General features: G+C 33.4%; 2 long non-coding RNA genes across 2 annotated transcripts; one reads left to right on the top strand and one right to left on the bottom strand.

Annotated features, from left to right (window-relative positions):
• Window positions 1-759: 759 nt before the first annotated feature.
• Window positions 760-1,399, top strand: LOC124637485. The gene is made up of 2 exons (XR_006985244.1): window positions 760-843; window positions 1,335-1,399. It is a non-coding gene; the product is annotated as an uncharacterized LOC124637485 (long non-coding RNA).
• Window positions 1,400-1,802: 403 nt separating this feature from the next.
• On the bottom strand, window positions 1,803-2,302 carry LOC124637484. Its single transcript, XR_006985243.1, has 2 exons — window positions 2,243-2,302; window positions 1,803-1,969 (listed from the first exon to the last, which is right to left on the bottom strand). It is a non-coding gene; the product is annotated as an uncharacterized LOC124637484 (long non-coding RNA).
• Window positions 2,303-11,165: the final 8,863 nt, after the last annotated feature.

Raw genomic sequence — 11,165 nt, forward strand, 5'->3', positions numbered from 1 at the left:
TTTTGCCCTGAAACAATAAAATATGCTACTACCAGCTGAATCAAACACAGAGTCTGATATATCAGAGGCAGAAAGTGAGGAATAAAAAAAAATATTAATTATTTTTTTACTACATTACATATTATTTTGAAATAGATGTAATAAAAAATATCATAACTACTTTTAAAATGAAAATATATGATACTCTATATTTAAAAAAAAAAATTACGGTTTTTTTCAATAAAACATGCTTATTATCAAAATACAATGCTTAAATAAAATAAATAATAAAATAATGATAAAATAAAGATAGAAAAAACGAAATACATTGTAAAATATTTTTGGCCGCCTAAATTGGTCAAATCTACGTATGTGCGTCGTCATGTGGTCAGTATTTATGCTGAGAAGAATCAGTGTAAAGCTCAAAGAACGAGCTATACGAGTGTTAAGCCTCTCGACATCGAAAACGTAAATGTGCAGAGATGGTGCAGTATTTGTGCCAGGAATCTGTCTCCTATATCTCAGGGTCTGCCTGTTCTTGTCAATGTAAGTACCTACAGTCTATTTTATTTTGTTGTGCTTTCCAATTGTTATCAACCAAAAATATGACAAAGTTTTCGTCCTTATAGATAAGGTTTAAATATAGAAAAATCTATTCACTTCATTTATTATTGTTTCTAAGATTATTTTGTCTATTATGTAGGTATTGCCCTTCATTGCAAGAAAATGATTAAACAGAAGAAAAATATTTAACAAAGTCTAATTGTTGCAGGTTCTTTGCTCGGTCCTGGTTAGGTCATTAACAACATTACTAACCACTGTTAGCAAATTTTTTAAACAATTTGTTTTTGCAATGAATACAAGGTTAGTATACCTAATATTAGATATGACCTCTATTTCAGATTGTAGATACTGAGTGCAAAATACTGAACATAAATGCCAATTATCGTGACAGAGTTCATAAACAATCAATTTTCAATAGTTCTCTCATTAAGAACGAACTGCGCAGGCTATATGACTCTAGAATTGGACAGTTTTATCTGCTAAGAAAAAAATTACATTTAAAATATACAACCATTATGATTTTAATATTCACATTCTTTATTAAATAATATAATTTCAATAATTTATAATTTGTAAACTGAAGGCCCAGCTGTCATTTAGCATCCTTTTTTTGTAATCTGAAACAAGAACACAAAATTAAATTATCATTCATTTTCAGGGGATTCTAGTTATGCATTAGGGTCTTGGCTCATGACACCAATAATAATGCTGATAATGTATCAGTATCAGTATGTTATTCTTTTATAATACTGTAAAAACTCTTTACCAAACACAGTTATTTCTTTTTGCAGGGTGCCTATGCTACAAGCTACAACTCCTCCCGAGGAAAGGCAGAGAGAGAGAGACACACTAATGACCTTAGTGGTAGCTTACTACAAGCTGCAACTCACAGAAGAGCAACTATTATGAATATCTTTGTATATCAACAGTTCTTCAAACCATACAGACAGAATTGAGTTGCTGGGGAGTTTGTTCCACCGCTTCTGCTGCTGATTTTCAGCCTATTTTGAATAAATGACTTTATCTGTAGCCTTAATTTTATGTAAATAAACCTTTACCTCTGTGTAAATGATTGTCTCATTTTATTTTTTATCTTAAGAGTTGTTGCTTATATTATATCACACAAGCAACAAATAGGTACTATAATTATTATTGCCATAATTATATTTTGAAAACAAAGCATGAGAGTTTTGCTAGAATGAAGCCAACAAGTCTGGGGAACTATTACTAGTAAATGAATATTATTTAAAGACACTTACTATATAATAGAATATTTCTCGTGTCAGCATTGTATGCCAAGAACTCGTTCTTTTTCCATATTTTTTCAGCAGCTTTTGAATACTGACCCATTCTTCTTTATCGTGGCCTTCTTTTCTCAATGGATCGCGATATTATCTTCTCTGTTTATTGGATGGGACTTCGTACGCTGTAAATAAACAGTTTTTGTAACGGCGAAAGTAAAAACACTTCGGGCAATAATATAGGGAAGCAAGATAACAGTGAGGAACACATTGAACTGTGCATGACAAAGTGTTCATCAGACAATGCCACCGATCACCATTTATTGAGATTATTATGTTATTTTCCTTTGTTCTTTTCATCGTATGTATGGATAATTAATTATTGTTCGTTTAGATTAATTACACACAACTATTGGAATAATCAGTACTTTATTTATTTAATCACAAAATCTACTTACTTTTTCCTTGCCGCAGTAGTCACCAATATTAAAAATCAACAACTTAAATTAATATGTAAAATCAACAACAAGAATCGTTTTTTGTAAACAAATTAACAAACAAACATCAACCATTTTAGTTCCACAGATAAGAAATAAGTTCGATGAATACGTTTTGTTGTTGCTTTGAGTTACGTGAGTTTATGTATAGGTTCATGCGTGAAAAATAGTGCATTGACACATTTTTTTGGCTAACTAAACGTAAATTCATCGCAGAACGACCCATCACTAGCTACTTATCCGTTGCTATGGAAAGTCTTTCTCTTGATAGAAACGCGAGTCTACAGCTCGCGCCATGCTCGGGTAGAAGACATGTCGAGTGGGAAAGAAAGAGCTTTGTCGTTTCTTGGTAGAATAGAGATAGAATCGCCATGCTAGGCCCGCTGTAGTTGATTCAACTCTTTCATATTTTCTGTTTATGTTTCCATCTGCTGCAGGTATTTTTATATTGCCGTTTTGTATTCTACTCAATCATTTACCAAAAGCGATTACTTCCATACCATTTAAAAGAACAATTCGAAAATAGCATTGTGTAAAACACATGTTACATACTATTTACCGATCACGCCTAATAGCAACGACGAACGTGCCTCTCAGAATTAAACTTTACCCCGATTAAATTAAAGTCGGATTTCCTGCGTCGGATAATGTCAGAACTAGCGTGTTTCGTGTAAACACGTATACAGGTTGGTTTCGACATGCGGTAATCGCTAAACGTCCGGTTCGGGCACGGCTCGGACGGCGCCTGTTGCCCGAATATAAAACCTTTATTAGGGTTCGTGATGGGATGAAAAAAGGGTAAAACACTTTGATGTTTGAAACTCATTTTCTAGATGGCAAGATTTTTCGTAATCATTTGGTTTGGTAATGACAGCGAATATATCAAGTCCTTGAATTATATAAGTCTAATTACCATTTTATTAGTATTTTATATGCTGCTGAAATAACCCTTTGTTATTGTTTTACCTTACAATAATAATACTATGTTTTTAATGTAAAGTAAAACAAAGGATTATTCCTACAGCGAATAAAATAATATTCCATCATCCTAGTTCACTAGCCACAATTCAGTTGAAAATTCAATTAACTATCTTACCGTAATGCAATTTGAAATACATTTACTGCATTCAACAATAGGGCAGTTGTATGCAAGTAGCAAATAAAGCGGGTTGCACAATATTTTGATTGCACTCCGAATTAAAATAGAAAATTAGTGCAAAACGCAAACGGCTGTTCGTGATATGAATAGAATAATAAATCTTGCTAGAGTTCAGTTGGGTAGAACAATTACAGTTTTAACTTGAATGTCTGAAACAGAAATATAGCTACTATACTACTATAGCGGTAGCTACAAAACTCGTAAATCAAATTGAAGAACATAAAATCAGGGTTATTTTCTTCGGAAGACCTACGAAGTATATCCCTATAGATATAGTACATAAATGTTTCATCAGTTGCGTAAAGTCCGTTGAAATAAGGGCTGAGCTTTGTCTATCAACTGGACATAAAAACGCACTTTTTTTCCTTTTACCCAATAAAAGTATTAGATTCGAAATATGAAACAGTTATCATCGCCTTTAAAACTAAACAAAAAAATCTATGTATTTATATTGAAATGATCTTAGCCAATAATATAATAAACTAGCCGTTTTCCCGCGGTGTTACCCGCGTCCCGTGCCGGGATAAAATATAGCCTATGTTACTCGTGGATAATGTAGCTTTCGAATGGTGAAAGAATAAAAAAAAACGGTCCAGTAATTTTTGAGCCTATTCATTACAACTAAACAAACAAACAAACAAAGTTTTCCTCTTTATAATATTAGTGTAGATTAAACCGAACACAAAGTATGATCATAACAAACAAACAAATAACAACTGACGTCGTAAGTATTAAAATATAGACTGATGTAGGTAACCATAAGGGTTCATAATTTGCTCATACATGTCAAAGGGTTAACCGCAGATCGACCCAAATTGTACCGAAAAGTGTCCTAACTAGGAAGAAAGGTTAGAACTGTTTATTATAAGCAACTTTCAGGGTTATGTGAGATGAGGAACCGAGGTAAAATTGTTACGTTCATATATAGTTAGATATAGTCGTGATGGCCTAGTGGGCAAAGAACCAACCTCTCGAGTATGAGGGCGCGGGTTCGATTCCAGGTCAGGCAAGTACCAATGCAACTTTTCCAAGTTTTTATGTACTTTCTAAGTATATCTTAGACACCAATGACTGTGCTTCGGATGGCACGTTAAACTGTAGGTCCCGGCTGTCATTGAACATCGTTGGCAGTCGTTACGGGTAGTCAGAAGCCAGTAAGGTTGACACCAGTCTAACCAAAGGGTATCGGGTTGCCCGGGTAACTGGGTTGAGGAGGTCAGATAGGCAGTCGCTTCTTGTAAAGCGCTGGTACTCAGCTGAATCCGGTTAGACTGGAAGCCGACCCCAACATAGTTTGGGAAAAGGCTCGGAGGATGATGATGATATATAGTTAGATATGTCAAGATGTAAGTAACTAGTAAAAGCAAATTTTATAGTGTGATTTTAAAAACGACTTAAATTGCCAATTCTTATGTGTATTTTTGTATTTATTTTATAACCTTAATAATGATAAAATATTTCTCCATGGTAAAGCCTTTTTCGGATAATATTTTTTGTTGGTTGTTAAATATTTAAAGAGTAACGAAAAACATTTTTATGGCATGTCGTTCGTACTCGGTTTGGTGACAAATAGTCCGTATGTACTTTAATATTACAAAAAAGAATTTCTTCGAATCCATATACTGGAAATCCGGAAAAATCCGGATATTGAATATCAGTTGCAAAAAAAAACAAAAGAGAAACCTTCTACATTAATAACTCTCAATGACAAAAATGTATTATTTATTTTTAACAGAATAACATTAAAATATTTGTTAGTACGTACTGTTGTTTAACAAAAACAAACAATAAATCATTCATAATACTGAGCTAATAAAAGAAACTGAATAACAACGGAAAAATTTGACTTCCTCACGTTTTCGTAATATTTTATTCAAATTATTCAATGTTGACGACCTCGAGTATTTATCAGATTAAACGGGACCCCTGTTTAGATATGGCCGTGTTGATATTAAAATACCTACTAACTAAAAATATTCAGTGTAATATTAACAAAAGCCAAAACAGTGGCTTTCGAAAATTTTTACGACGTCAACAATTTTGTAGAACTTTTTTATTAAAATATTTGGTATTTAGTTGCCGTGTTATTAAAACTAATTTTGTCCTTTATTTTTTTTTTGTTTTGAGGTATGTTTTAATATATTTGTTTTTAATATACAAGAAGGGTAGTCATTGCCACAATTATTATTTTTTAAATTTTCAAGCTTTTCTACTCTTATTTTTAGATATAAATAAAGCATTCAACTATCGGTTTAAGAAAACACTATAGAACGAAATCTGTCTGGTTTTCAAGGGTTCTAAAAATATAATGTCGAAAACAAACACGTATCTATATCTGTTATCAACCCTTTATGTTTTAGGCTTGCTGGACATTACAGATAAAACAACCTACCTTTGTGCTCTCTTATCTCTTTGATTTTTGGCTTTGATGTATTTTGGGTAAAAACGGATAAACAAATGCCTCTAGGAATTTGGGATTTTAAAATGAACATCCTATCTGTTTACCATTTAAAATTTTCATTTTATTTAATAATCACACATTTAATAACGTAAAAATACTAGGTGCCTGACATGTGCTTCGCTACGTATAAATAAAGAATCGCTCGACCGGTTTTGTGCAAACTTCACATAAACCATCTACTAAATAGTCTGAATAAAGTCTAAAAATTTGGTTTGGATAGGTGAGTCCATTCTTGAGTTATAAAATTACAACGAAAAAATACATTAATTTTATTATATACATATAGATTTAAATACTACCACATCATATAACCAATCCCAGTTTTAACATCTACATAAAAACTCCCCTGAAACCTGTTAACCTAACCGCTAGAAGGCAATCAATGAATACATACGTACCTTCTTTGTACCACCTTGGCATACAAGCAACCAGTTCTTGGCGCTCTGCCAACTAATTAGTCATGTAAATGGGAACTACGCAACGTTCTATTTGGCAACACTAGGCTTCTGGATCTAGGGAACTGGAAGGTGCAGGATCTTGAAGGACACTTTATCCTTAGAATTTGTGGCCAGTAATTATGTGAATTTTTTATTGTTGCTATCGATGATAAGTTTTACGTCTCCCAAAATAAAATGGTGGCAATTGATGGCAGCTGGTAGCAATTAGGTAGCAACTCTTTATAGGTGTGTATTTTGAGGGTATCTATGAGCAGTGACGGCGATTTTGACGGCCACAAAATAAGAACGAAAATAACACAAGAGAGCATCACTGCACTATAGCAGAACTTTAGCGACCGAGTTCCTAAGAAGGAGTAGCTTCTCTATTCGCCGCATTTTGTTTCTTATTATACAAGTAGTACTCTGCGATTACCTTCAAAATAAACAATCTGCCAACCACCAGACCAACCACCGGTGGTTTAATCTGCATTGTGCAGTCTCTTAAAACATTCCTACCACTTCCAAGCAATATAAACTCCATGGTACAGTATAGCGTGCGGATTGCAATCACTGATTGATCTCAACTCCATGCACCAGATATTTCTGGTTGACTAAGTACACACATATTAACTTAGTTGTATTAGTTTCGTAAAGTTCTGCTCTGCGAAACTTCAATGTGAATTCCTGGGGAACCTTGAGTGAGAATGCTGGTATGGATTTGAAAGCAAATTATAGTGCGGTTGACGAAAGTAAATGGGATAGGTACGGTGGGTGACTTTTGGTACGGTGGGTAGGGTCGAATGGTCATATTTAAAGAGTTCATTTGAGTAAAAGTAAAATTGTTTCTAAGATAGAGAATGAAACGACCCCTAGGTAAAATTTTATTGCTATCTGGATGACATCAAGCATTTAAAAATCTAGTGACGAATATTTTGAAACCAGTCATGAGTGAGACTGCGGAAAACAGCTCTTACAATCATAAAATAAAACCAGCGCAAGGAGAAACTTGTAAAAAAATAACAAGAGGCTACACAAAACATTTTAACAATTCACCTCAGCACGAACCAAGTCTACAGTTCTCAAACAAACTGATTAAATTATTTTCTGCAAACATTTGTTTCAGCAAAAATAAAATACATTTTTAACGAATCAGACGGATAATGAATTTGTCATTTCAAAGCCCTACGGACACTTTAATTGGGCTGTATAAAACTTGAGCAAAGTTTTTATTGCGTCTCTCCTAATCAAAATTTTGCCACCCAAAGCCGAGTTTTATTAGAGCGAATCTTCAGCTATCTTTAAGACTCATGACTTTTTGTAATTCTGGTGTTATAATATTAAAAACTTCGCCTTTGATTTAAACTTTCTCAGTTTCGTTAATAAAGGTGGAGGGTTTTTTATTTTTTTTTAAGTTGAAGTTCGAGTCTGTTCTGCGTAATCCGGGACAGGTGCCCGGATTCAGTTTGTGTTAAGCTGACGTTACTTTATTTGATCCTAGATTTTGTAGTAAACTTTATTCTTGTAGTCTAATCCTGGCCACCTGGGATTCAAAGTAAGTACGTTACTTACGACACTTCCCTGTTCATAAAGTTCTGCTTCTGCTTTCAACTGCGTTAGTATTTTATGCCCATAAACAGAGTCTTCAATATTATGTCTAGTAATGTCAGAATTTACATATTAATTGTTTTTTTATATGTATAAAGTACCGTTACTTTATGTAGGTACATAAAAATAGAGACTTTTACACATGGACGAACAAAAATAAGTAAAACGACTAGCTCCATGAGAACAAGAATAAATGAACTTTTGTACATTTATTTACCAAAATAACTTAATTTTATTTACTGGCAACGTCAAGTTGCCCTTTAATTGTTTCGCGAAAAAACTTAACTACGCGCCTTTTATCTTTTGCGGTTCATAAAGATTTAACCAAAAAAGTTACTGCATACATTTAGACACCCAAATTACTTGAGTCTGGAAAATATAAATAAAAATTACGTTGTTCAAAAAGTGTTACTTTGTATAATGTTCTTTGGTAGTAATTAAGTGTATGAATATTTTTTATTAAGAAAAGTATTGAATAGTTATGTAAAATAGAAGTATTGAACTTTTTTGTACAAAAACATATACCAATGTTAGTGTAGAATGTTACCGTTGTTTTGACGAAAAACCCATTTTACTCTTTGACAGGCAAATATTTTGCAGTTACAGAATTTTCGCGAGTTCGGTTATGCTAGACATATTCTAGTTTCGAGGTAATTGGCACGACCTGAAATCCTTTTTTTATTGTTACTTTTGCTGTAGTAGTTTTTACACAAACCTGTGTTACGTTAACTGTTATTCATTTATTTTATTTGCCTCGCGGTTTCAGCCAGCCATATACGTACCCAAAAGCTTCGTATAATCATTTTCATCATTGACCTATAGTTTTTTTCGGTGGTTAAGGCGCGAGAATTTTGTCAAATAGTCTATGATACATAATAGTACAATTAAATAACGAGCAAAATAACAATTTATTTTTATTTGTTAACCATCACTTTATTCTGGGAAAAAACAATAGTTCCCAGTTTCACAGGATTACAGACAAACGTTAGAATATGCATTGTGTGATCACCAGAGACTGCGTTGTGAGGTTCGTATGTTTTCGATAGGGGATTTTCGTCGAAACACCGTTTGGCACACAGGGAGGTAAAATCAAACGAACTGGGCTCGGATCTGCCGTTTGATTTTGTGGAACTCAAAAAACCACCGCCATTGTGCAACGTTGTGTGAAATTGTGGGATTCGTGTGGGTTTGTTAATTTATACGATAGGTACTGTCGGTTATACCTTTGCGAGAAAGACTGCTGAAAAAAGGTGCGTAATTTTTTTACTGGATAATGCATGTGCATTATTGTGCATGCTGTATGTATAATATGATGTCACGTTTTCATTCTCCAACTATTTCAAAAAAGGTACGGACTTATATAGTAGGTATGCAATGGGTACCAATCATTTACAATGCTTATAAAGTTCAATAGCACAAAAACAAATTGTATTTCGAAAGCCCTTTTCGTTTGAATTTCTAAACAAATTTTATTTGATTATTCCATAAACATAACAAACAAAATCCATTTTAATTAACTTCAATGCAGCGAGGTCATTCGCAAGCTATTGTAAGTTCTACAATTATTTGTATTACAAAAGCATTTCAAACCTAAAACGTTCTTTTCACAATTTCAATCGGAATTTAGGAAATTAGATAGACTTACTTTACTTAATAAATTACGTTTCCAAATCATTGGGTAGGTAGATCGATTATCATAATCGAGTGATTAGCTGGAATCGATACCTATACCTAGTTATACGTGGTGCGAAATAATTTTGGTATAGGTTTAGGTATTACCTTAATTAATACCTTGATGAGTCAGTGTTGGACTTATGTTTTAGTTATATTTTTTGGTGGATGGGCAGGAAGACAAGACGAAATGGCTGAAAATAATGTTACTTGTGAGATGACGTCTTGAAGAGAAGTATGGAAGAAAACCAGATCTATAATAGACGTTGGGCTAAAGACAGAAGAATTATGATAGCATGTAGGTAGTAGTTAAGTATCTCGCAAATACGACAAAGTTACAAATACATTATATACATACACGACATGTAAAGTTCGTAAGTAGTTATAGGAAAAGGGATAAATATCTGTCACCTCTTCCGCGATAACTACTTACAAAAAGTGGTGAAATAGGGCAAATAAATTCATCATGATTTGCATTTTTTGTCGATTTCCTTCTGTAACATTACCAAGTGTATCACAGTACCAAAAATTATGTTACAATTTACTAACAACGGGCAACATGTGACCAATCCCCCAAATATAATGTGCAATAATCATTAATTTCGTAACCAACGTCTTAACCATAACAGTAAGTAATATCTTAGATAGTACACTATCCGATAATAGGACATTTGTATCAAATTAATGTTCTGTTTCAACCCTTTATGGGGGTAGAAGCCATATATTGGTTTATGGGCACATTATCGTAAGGAGATTTCATTCTGGCCTTTAGCCTAATGCCAATATGGAAAGGAATTTGCTTGAGTAATTTTTTTATTGCGTATTAATGTGGCAAATTGGTAGAGTTGAATGAGATATTTATGATACATTTGATATTTTCTAGAAACATTATCAGGAAATAGGATTCTTTGAATTATTAAAAACGAGCGTAATTGTTGCATTATTCTGATCAATTATCTCTTAGGTAAATAGAAAATCGATTAAAAATAACAATCTCGGCTTCATTATGGTAATTTAAAAAGTGAAATTATCCTCATATGGATATACTTTTTACATCAAAGTCTAAAACAAATGCCAACGAAAAATACTCACAAGCGAATAAATGACCCAAACAAAGTAAATTAACTCTATACTCCTATCCTTATACACATGGGCTCTAAATTAATTGTTCCCAAATGATCCTATTTTCCTTGCCTTTAAAATTACCCGACTGAAATTCCCATCTTGGGGCTCACGAGACCCAATTTTTGTTGCCAAGGGTTCCCAAGAGCCTACTGAAGGTCAAACCATTGAATTGGCCACAAAGGGTTGTGGGCTAAAATTAGAATTGGTATACCTACTTAAATTAAGCAGAAATATTTTTGTTAAATTCTTTAAGTTAAACTTTATATTCTAAACTCCAGAAAAAAATCTTCTGCCTAGTCTTTTCCCAACTTAGTTGAGGTCGGCTTCCAGTCTAAAGAAATGCAGCTGAGAATCAGTGTTCTATAAGGAGCGTCTGCCTATCTGACCTCCGCAACCCAGTACTTCGGGCAACACAATTCCTCTATG

Source organism: Helicoverpa zea, chromosome 16 (genome assembly GCF_022581195.2).
Source record: "Helicoverpa zea isolate HzStark_Cry1AcR chromosome 16, ilHelZeax1.1, whole genome shotgun sequence".
NCBI lineage: Eukaryota > Metazoa > Arthropoda > Insecta > Lepidoptera > Noctuidae > Helicoverpa > Helicoverpa zea.